Source organism: Xyrauchen texanus, chromosome 6 (assembly GCF_025860055.1).
Source record: "Xyrauchen texanus isolate HMW12.3.18 chromosome 6, RBS_HiC_50CHRs, whole genome shotgun sequence".
Lineage (NCBI taxonomy): Eukaryota > Metazoa > Chordata > Actinopteri > Cypriniformes > Catostomidae > Xyrauchen > Xyrauchen texanus.
The window spans coordinates 9750310-9761116 of record NC_068281.1 but is presented as its reverse complement, the minus strand read 5'-3'; the positions used below and the strand labels follow the sequence as shown (position 1 = coordinate 9761116).

General features: G+C 47.2%; 1 protein-coding gene across 2 annotated transcripts in view; it reads left to right on the top strand.

Annotated features, from left to right (window-relative positions):
• The first annotated feature begins 3264 nt into the window (after nt 1–3264).
• The window catches only part of LOC127644716 (rho GTPase-activating protein 12-like), a 51768-nt gene continuing 44225 nt past the window's right edge, over nt 3265–10807 (top strand). For both annotated transcript variants that reach the window (XM_052128044.1, XM_052128043.1), the window contains exon 1: nt 3265–3411. The gene's annotated coding sequence lies outside the window, so the exon portion shown is untranslated. The remainder of the gene's footprint in view (nt 3412–10807) is intronic.

The following is a 10807-nucleotide window of genomic DNA, read 5'->3' as shown; positions in this document are numbered from 1 at the left end:
TGATTGCATTGAAAAAAAAAACAAAAAAAAAACAGTATTTTAGTACTTGAGAACAGACTTGGACCATATTTTCATGTTCTTGGTCTCGTCATGGACTCGTGAGCATGTGGACTCGGTCTCTGACTTATTCCCCAATCCAGTCGAGCCCCTTTTAAAAAAATACCAAAAATATATACATTTATTTGACTGACAATATCAGCTTTTTTATAAAACGTGTCTCGTATTTCAGTCAAATGTGTGGAATCAGAACTTGTGATGCCTGATTCATAAATAAATAATTCTATTGAGTCAGTTCTTTTTAGCGAATTGGCCAAACAGATAAAAAGATCTGAATCAATTCACTATTCAGTCTGATTCGCTTACTGAATAATTTGCAGCAGTATCTCACTCAGTAAAACAGCATCAGGATATTTTAGAAAATGGAGAACAAACCAATAATTGATAAAGTGGACATACGTATAGGCCTACCTATAATTATTTGAATTATTTCACCAAAAGTGTTATTGCGTCCATCCATACTGTTATTGTGCCCATCCATACTGTTTTTCAAATGAACATTTAATTTAAAACATGTCATGAGACACCTGTGTTCTGTTCTACTCTATGTGTTGCACTGTGTTCATCTGAACAACCAAAGGCAATTCTTTTGAAAATCAGTTACATTAATGATACACATACTGAAGAAAATGTAAAAAATACTTCTCTGAGTGTCATCAGAATTTAATGGTTTGGTGTTGTCATATTTCATGCATTTTTGTTAGGTTTTTAGGCCCATTTTTGATATAGCACAGTAATACTGTATTTTGTATAACATAAATATTTACTAATATAATGTAGTTTGTATTTCCATGCAAAGCCACATAGACAGGGCTGTTTCTGTGCGTATGGGGACCCTGAGTGAAATCCTCGATGGAGAACCCAACCCAACCTGCCCTCCGCTCCCACACCACAATACAGTCTTCAACATATTTGAAAAAAAATCGTGCTTTGCGGGACACCTTCATGTCTCTAGACAGCCGTTTAATACCGCTTATAGCTAGAAACGACAATGCACATAGGAACTTTGCACCTTTAGTTTAAATTATTTTTACGAACATGTTAACACTGACGTGTCATATTCAAGCATGTGCAGAGGGGGTGGCTCTGGGGACCCCAGCCTCTGCCCTTTTGCTGAGGTGCCCCTTAAATATCACACAAAATGAAAGCTTGCTCACCCAAATTAAATAAATTTTTTAACCGCATAGTAGTATTTAGTTATAATAGATGATATTTGAAGTGACTGCCCCTCAAAATGTTTGTGCACGTCCCTGGTCGTAATTGGCTTACTTAACCTAGGATGACACAACAGACTGATTAATTACACAATGGGTGCTATTTAAAATGGCGGAGGACATTGTGGTTTCTACAGTGATCGACTCTTGTGTCTTGGGGCGACTGTGGCTCAAGTGGTAGAGCGGGTCGGCTGCTAATCTCAGGGTTGGTGGTTCGATTCCCGGCCCACACATCTCCATATGAACCCCAAGTTGCTCCCAATGGCAGGCTAGCACCTTGCATGGCAGCTCTGCCGCCATTGGTGTATGAGTGTGAGTGTGAATGGGTGAATGGGACATAGTGTAAAGCGCTTTGATAACCTCTAAGGTTAAAAAAAGCGCTATATAAGTGCAGACCATTTACCATTTGTGCACCGGAAATAGCGAAAATATTTCCACTGAGAAAGCTGATCTTCAGAAAGCTGACAGCATCTCTGCTTGGGAGTGGCAACAGGTGAATTTACACGCTCCATCTCTCTCTCTCTCATTCTCTCTCTCACACACACATCCATCCTTGTTTATCCAATAACTTGTTAGAAACAACACAAGTCGTGATACTATTTCTGAAGTGAAATTTTTGAATTACTAACGGAGGCTTGGACGCATCATTTGCTTTGAACCTGCAACGGTAGATTCTGATCCGTCGCGTAATAAAGTAGTTACATGCACAAATGCATTTTTTATGACTGTACTCAGTTTTCTTCATTTTTTTTTTATTTACTTGTTCATTGAACTGTTGTATATAAGCAATATCACACTCAAAGTTGTGCTATATGGCCCTAAATCAGCACTGCTGTCATTACCTACGGCACTCGGCCTGCGGCCGAATCACAGCAGTGCTGATGTAGGGCCATATCGCACTCTTGCTCGAGTGATATTGCTTAAATATATATATGTATATACATATACAGGCTTGAGAGGGATACTTTTGAAATGTATTCCACTACAGATTACAGAATACATGATGCAAAATGTAATTTGTAACATATTCCTTTAGATTACTCAAGGTAAGTAATTTATTTTAAGTACTTTGGATTAATTCTTCAGCAATGGTAGATTTTTTTTCAATTGTTTTGACTATAAAAACTCTGCCAGTACAAGAAGACAAAATACACAAAATACATTCTCTGAAAAACCTAAATAACTTATGCAGTTTTGTTTCTAAAACAAGATAAATCAAACTGATCTTGTTTTAAGGAATTTTAGATAATTTTACAGGAAAACAATACAAAAATTATTGTCAAGAATACGATTTTTGCCCTAATATCAAAGGTCTTACTAGAAAAAAGAAATTATGATTCAATGTGAATTTTCTTGATAAAAAAATATGATCGTGCATGTAAAATGGCTAGAAATAGCATTTTAGCTTAGTGTAAAGCTGACAATTTACACAAGGTTTATTTCTATTTCTTCTGCTACAAATTTACTTCAAACTTTCTTCTCTGTCTGCTCGTATGAATGTAACACATAATAAGAAAGTGTTTCACCGCTGTTCAAATGCACTTTGGATCGCTTCATTTCTATGTATAAATGTTTTCCATCTGAAAGGACTAAATATTAAATTAAACAAATGACAATAAATTGCAAAGTAATTTTTTCAGTAATCAAAATACTTTTTGAATGTAACTGTATTCTAATTACCAATTATTTAATTGTAACTGTAGTGGAATACAGTTACTAATATTTTGTATTTTAAATACGTAATCCAGTTACATGTATTATGTATTATATATATATATGCTATGTTAGAACGTGTGATTGCTATCTATCTTAAAAAAATAAGTGTACTTTGCTTGATATTTATTCTATCAAATGCAATTTTTCGGTGCCACTTTGTGTGTGTGTGTGTTTCAACACTCGCCTCACGGTGGCGTCCATATCTCCTCAATCATCCCTCCAAGCGATGACTCCCAGCGTAGTTCACAGGCACAGGCCAGTCAGTCAGGAGCGCGTGGGGAAACAGCGTGCCGGAGGAGTTCGCTCGCGCCGCGGCTCAGGAACAAGGAACTTCGATACTCAACTCCTGAACAACACCCATAACCCTCAAATTAGGCATATTTCACTCACTTTAGTGCACGGAACACCTGGAATATCGCTTCAGGTAAGTTCCTAAATCGGTGATGTGTGAAAATATGGACTGTTCGAGGTGTTTTCTCGGTTTTGAGGGAATTTTTATAGCGGGTTAGCAGGTTAGCAGGTAGGAATGAGAGCGAACCTGTTTCTACAGGTTTCACCTCAACATAAATAAACACATTCATAAAGCATTTAACATTGCCTTACGTGCATAAAAAGGGTTCTGTGTCTTTTATGAAGCAGGGGAAATTTGTAGAAGCACTTTTTTTTGTCAGGAACCAAGCTGAGATGTATATCTTCACACAGGTGAGTTTATGAGAGTTACTCTCACCTGAGGTGAATTCGCCACAGATTACAAACGTTTTTTTTGTCAGTCTGGCTTTAATTTTATTGTGTAATTTTAGACTCCTTTTGTATTATGTGTGTTGGGTTATTTTTGATCGTTTAACTGGGAAAGTTTAACATTTTTCATCTGACATTGATGTGTGATTGCCTTAGACATTATTTGACAGTTTTAAATGTTATGCAGAGGGAAACGACGAGGAACATTTTGTGTCATGTAGTGATGGAAATGTTTAACAGCATTGTCAAACTGTAATACAGGTTTTATGTGCTGTCATTTAGGCTACCCTTAAAGTGAAGAGAAAAAAAAATGACAGCTAGCATTTTTTTAAAGTTGTCATGCTGACGGGCGGGGGCGCGCTGTGTGTTTGTGAGGGATTGTGTTTGAAATATGAGGTTTCTCTGTGTGGGTGGAACTAATTTCCATATGCTTAAATTTGAATTTAACATGATTTGTTATTAATTTAACTGAAATATCCCAGGTTGTGTTCTCTGACTTTCATTCACTAAATATTTCCTATGACAAATGTCTGTTTATTGGCAGGCTTGTTTACGTGTGTTTGTTCATGCTTTTGCCTGTTTGACAGTAAAAGAAAAACTCTGACTCATCAGATATCTCATCTGTGAATTGCGTGTTTGTGTCTGGTCCTTGTGAATTAAACTTCTTTCTTCTGGTCCTAAACATGAAAGAATTCTTTGATCTCTCTCTCATACTACAATCCTGTGCTCAGACACTTCACCACAGGATTTACTCTTCCTGATGTCATCACTCATTGGATCAGACTTGTGTTCATTAAGCCAGTGTTTAGTTGCTGTGTTCAGTGGTCTCTGGCTAAACAGTGTGCCAGCAATGTATTGGGTAGCCTGTGCTGTACTTTTTTGTTATGAGCAGGCCTACACTGAATCTGTGCCTGAAGAACTCAGCAGAAAATGTCTACAAATTGTTTTATTAATAGGATTTATTTGCATTTTATTTGCTTTTATATAATTATCCAAGGCACACCTTTGTTGTGTCTGCACTTGAACGTGTATAAAGAGTGAATATTGTTCTCTTACGAGAGGTTCTCTCGTATTGCGTAAGTTAGCTTACGCTATGGGAAAGATTCATCTTTTCTGAGATATTGAAGCCAAAAAATGATCCTTAATTTTTGTATCCATTGTCAACGCAGTGCGGCAGCTGCAGACCTTGAGCGGGCTAGCTAGCGAGCTCATAGGTTGCTCTGCGGCAACTGCTGCAGCCTATAGACGAGCTTGGGCGAACTCGCATCCAATGAGAGGCGTCCGCGCGCTCACTGCAACAAAGCCCGCCAAAATGGGCGTGACTAGAGTGCATATAAGCGTAGTTCGTAGGCTGGAACCCTGATTTTCATCTCTTCAGCGAAGCTCTTCGCATCTCTGAACTGGAAGCCGCGTCGCCGTTCGAGGGGCATCAAGCAAGCGTGGACAGCGCTCGAAGAAGCCGGCCGTCTTCGCCACCTTCAGCCGTCCTGCGAGCTACGCCATCCGGCGACGTATCCTTTTTAAAGCAAGCTAGTTCTTATGAACTTCACAAAAGAGTACGAGCGTCTTTTTAAAGATGCCTCGCTCCACTTGCGCCTCATGCCGCGCCCCTCTCAGCACCGGAGACCGCCACGTCATCTGCGCTCTCTGCCTGGGACTGGGGCATGCAGAGCTCGCCCTCGCTGAAGGCGGATGCGATCTCTGCGAGGAGCTTCCGATGTCGACCCTGCGGGCTCGACTCGAAGCGCTCAGGACCGAAGCCGCCGCGCCGCCTTCCATTCAGCCGCGCAGTAAAAAGCGCCGCTCTCAAAGGCTGCCGGAACCAGTGGTAGAAGCGATTGCCTCGCCGGAGCCCCTCCCTCGAGCATCGCCTTCACCCTCCCCGCCCACCCGGGACGCGCAGTTGCCGCCGAGCGGCTGCTCTGCTGCCATCTCGGACGAAGAAGCGGAGGATAAGGGCTGTTCCATCATGGCTTCGGACAGCGAGGAGTGGTCAGGCTCACACGCCTCCTCCTCGGCCCAGGAATCCAGCAGGACCCGCGCCGGAGTCGAAGGGGAACTAACGCGCCTCCTCACACAGGCCGTCGACCGCCTCGGGCTCGAGTGGTCACCGCCCCCTGAGCAGGCTCCCAACAGACTCCACGCCGCACCTTTGCCCGCCCTCCGCGAGATGGCGGTCTAAGCTGGTGCTCCCGTCTAAGGCCTGCAGAACTACTTCCGCCTGTGTTGGCCGCGCCTATACCGCCGCCGGCCAAGCCGCATCTGCTCTGCATTCCATGGCCGTCTTACAGACAGAGGCTGTTTCAGATCTGACTAGCCGACTTGGGAGAAGCTGAACGCACTACGCGCCGCTCTCTCTGTCCGGTCTCTTCGGTTCCGCGGTGAGTGGCATTGTTGACCGTTTCTCGAAGCCCAAGCCATGAATCTCTTTCTGCCTCGTCGCGCTAGCTCCTCTGCAGGCCGCCCACGTGACCAGCCTCCTGCACGAGCCTCTTCACAGCGCCCAGCTCAACAAGCCAGACTTCTCAGCGTCGACAGGGCGGCCGCCCTCGATCGCGCTCAGACAGCCGCCGCAGACCGCCGCCCCCCTGCGGGCCTCGGCCTATGATTGTATTGAAACCTGAGCAACCGAAGTCCTCCTAGCTTTTTTGAGAAAACGACGGCTCAGTCCCGCCACGGCCGGACCACCGTCAAAGCTTCGCCCCCTGTCAGTCCCCTTCTCTCAGGCTACTGCAGTGGTGGATTCAGCAGCCAACAAGCCGGTGATATTACCCGCTTGCCTGCACTCAAACGCCGTTTCCACGGCGACCCAAAATAAAGCCTTATGTGTAGAAAATGTGCCCACAATTCAGTGTTCACCCCTACACACAAGCATTACACGTCCCGTGTCCCTATCAGAGCACACTCACATAAAGCGGTTACGACCCGCTCGAGTGTTAGGGTTAATAAACGCACCCACGAATCCGTGCGCGCGCCCATTCTCTGGCCGCTCTGTCACACGACCAGCCTTATGTGTAGAAAATGTGCCCACAATCTAGTGTTCACCTCTACACACAAGCATTACACGTTCCGTGTCCCCATCAGAGCACACTCAAAAGCGGTTACGAACCACTCGAGTGTTAGAGTCAATAAATGCGCTCACGAATACGTGCGCGCGCCCATTCTCTGCCCGCTCTGTCACACGGCCAGCAAACACTTCTCTGTATGTAAGTCCCGTGCCCGTGGCTATGCTTGCGCATCACTTAACAGACGTGACTCTTTCCCCATTCACCTCAATCGGGAAGTCACTCACAGAACAGCCTGTCCATGCTGTCTGCGAGCAGTCCAGCATAAGCACAGTAAGCGCGCTCACACATTCTGTTCAGCGCGCTGTGTGCGGCAATCAGAGCGATTTGGCCATTCACCCTCTAACATTACGCTTCAAAGCGTGGGAAGATATTCCAGGGATATCCGAATGGGTGTTAAGCACAATAAAACAGGGCTATTTGCTACAGTTCGATCGCCGTCCTCCTTGCTTCAGAGCGCGGCTCGAAACTACTTTGAACACGGAAGCAGCGTGCATGCTTCGTTCAGAAATAGCAAACCTTCTGTGCAAAAGGGCCATAGAGAGAGTGCCGCCTCCCCTGAGCGAGTCGGGGTTTTACAGCCGTTATTTTCTTGTCCCCAAGAAAGACGGCGGCCTCAGACCAATATTAGATCTCAGGGTTTTGAACAAAGCGCTTGCAAAAAGACCGTTCAAAATGCTTACAACCAGCAAACTCCTCGCGCATGTGCGCCAGGGGGACTGGTTTATTTCTCTCGATCTGAAAAATGCATACTTTCAGATTCAGATAAATCCCCGTCACAGGCCATTCTTGAGATTCGCCTTCGACGGCCAGGTTTATCAATACACCGTCCTTCCGTTCGGCCTGTCCTTAGCACCCCGTACTTTCACGAAGTGCATGGACGCGGCGCTCGCACCCCTGCGGAGTCAGGGTTTGCGAATTCTGAACTATTTGGACGATTGGCTGATTTTGGCACAATCACATACGGAGCTTCTGTCTCACAGGACAGTTCTCCTCAGTCATCTGAACAGTTTGGGCCTTGCAGTCAATTGGACCAAGAGCTCACTACAGCCCAGTCAGGCAATTTCCTTCCTTGGAATAGAACTAGACTCAGTGGCAATGACGGCTCGCTTATCTACACAGCGCGCGCGCCGTGTGCAGCGACTAGCCGCGTCATTTCAGATGAACAGCCTCACACCTCTGAAGAAATTTCAGAGAGTGCTAGGCTACATGGCCTCAGCCGCAGCAGTACTTCAGCTGGGTTTACTGCACATGCGCCCGCTTCAGCATTGGCTAAACACCCGCGCGTCTCGCCGGGCTTGGGCCACAGGCCGCCAGCCCATCAAGGTGACTCAGACCTGTATTTCAGCTCTGCAGCCCTGGACAGTGGCCGAATGGTATCAGCGGGGAGTGACAATGGGAGCTGTATCTCGCCGAAAAGTCATCTCGACAGACGCGTCCAACACGGGTTGGGGCGCGGTCTGCGAGGGCTCTCCGGTTTTCGGCCTATGGTCAGTTCAGGAAAAGCTCCTTCACATAAATTGTCTGGAAATGATAGCGGTCGAGTACGCGCTCGTGCGCTTTCTCCCGGTCATTCAGGGTCACCACGTCCTGGTCCGTTCGGACAACAGATCTGTGGTATCCTACCTAAACCGTCAGGGCGGTGTCAGATCCAGGAACCTCTTCCATCTGACGAAACGCATACTGAGTTGGTCCCAGTGCCACCTGCGCTCGCTGAGGGCGACGCACGTGCCAGGCCACCTGAACGACGGCCCGGACAGACTGTCCAGAGACAATATTCCCCCAGGGGAATGGTCCCTGCACGCTCAAACAGTCCAGACGTTATGGCACCTATTCGGCAGAGCGGAGATAGACCTCTTTGCGTCCAAAGAGAACTCTCACTGCCCAATATTTTTCTCGAAAAGCGAGGACGCGCTGGCCCAGGACTGGCCCAGACGCCCGCTTTACGCCTTCCCTCCCGTCTCGCTATTGCCACAGGTAATGCAGAGGATCAGGGAAACGCGTCACTCGGTGCTCCTCATAGCCCCGCGTTGGGAGAATCAGACATGGTTCCCGGAGCTTACGCAGCTGTCACTGACAGCGCCGTGGCCCATCCCAGTGAGAGCAGATTTCCTCTCTCAAGCTCGCGGCACAATCTGGCATCCCCACCCAGAGCGCTGGGCGCTGCATGCGTGGGTGATCAACGACTACCCGTCGCTCTGCCAGAAGGAGTAATAAACACCATCATACACGCTAGAGCCCCTTCCACGAGAAGACTCTATGCGTCAAAATGGTCTGTGTTCTCAAAATGGTGCACCGACCGAGACCTGGACCCGCGGACATGTGGGGTGTCGTCGCTGCTCGTATTTCTACAAGAGCTGCTGGATAAGGGCAGATCCCCATCCACGCTCAAAGTGTATGTGGCGGCCGTTGCGGCGTTCGCTGAACCCCTGCACGGCCAGTCATGGGGTAAAAACGAGCTGGTCATCCGCTTCCTCAGGGGAGCTAGAAGGATGAACCCCCCGCGCCCCCCATCGGTTCCTATCTGGGATCTTTCTATAGTTCTCGAAACTATGAAAGCCCCCCCTTTCGAACCACTTCAATCCGTGGATTTGAAATACCTTTCACTCAAAACCGTTTTTCTGACTGCCCTGTCATCAGTCAAACGTGTGGGAGACCTTCACGCGCTGTCTGTCAGCGCTGCGTGTCTTGAGTTTGGACCAAGTGACTCCAAGGTCATTTTAAAGCCTAGACACGGCTATGTTCCCAAGGTGATCGGTACTCCTTTCAGAGCACAGGTCATTTCCCTATCGGCGCTGCCAGCACCCGATAGCGAACGCGACGCCAATCTCCTTTGCCCGGTCAGAGCACTGAGATTGTATACTGCGCGCTCCGCCGCTTTCAGACGCTCTGAGCAGCTTTTCGTTTCGTTCGGAGGGCGCACCAAAGGTCTCGCCGCCTCGAAACAGACACTATCTAGATGGATAGTGGACGCTATTGCTGCTGCATACGCGTCAAAAGACCTGCCATGCCCGTTGGGCATTAGGGCTCACTCCACTAGAGGCATGGCATCCTCGTGGGCATGGTCCAGCGGGATTTCCATTCACGACATATGTGTGGCAGCGGGATGGACTTCCCCCTCCACCTTTGTCAGATTTTACAATATGGAAGTGCCCGCTCTGCAGGCAAAACTACTAGCGGTTTAATACGCTACAGCTCCCCTGGTGAGCTGCACTGATGGGACACATTCCACACAGACCGGCACCGCCGCTCTGTCGTTCCCTTCCCACTATGTGCTTATGTATTACACAATCAATGACCCGCATTCTTGCCGGCCAAATATTATTTCCCCACTCATAAGGGCTCCCCCGGGTCCCCCTTAATTCCCTGGGGCTCATACAGTGGATGCTTGGCGCGCACGGCGTTGACAATGGGTTCCCGTAGCGTAAGCTAGCTTACGCAATACGAGAGAACCTCTCGTAAGAGAACGTATCGGTTACCTAACGTAACCTCGGTTCTCTCTAGATGAGGGAACGAGTATTGCGTAGCCGGCCGTGCTCGCGCCACGAGCGACTTTTCGCTTCAGTCAATGAAAACCAGGGTTCCAGCCTACGAACTACGCTTATATGCACTCTAGTCACGCCCATTTTGGCGGGCTTTGTTGCAGTGAGCGCGCGGACGCCTCTCATTGGATGTGAGTTCGCCCAAGCTCGTCTATAGGCTGCAGCAGTTGCCGCAGAGCAACCTATGAGCTCGCTAGCTAGCCCGCTCAAGGTCTGCAGCTGCTGCACTGCGTTGACAATGGATACAAAAATTAAGGATTATTTTTTGGCTTCAATATCTCAGAAAAGATGAATCTTTTCGCAATACTCGTTCCCTCATCTAGAGAGAACCGAGGTTACGTTAGGTAACCGATACGTTTTCATACATAATACTAAGTGTCACAATTATCTAGTTTCCATCCCCTTTTTTGCACTGTTTTGTTATCGACAAAGTGAAAATGCGTAAAAAGATGTTTGGGATGTTCTGCCGGTTTCC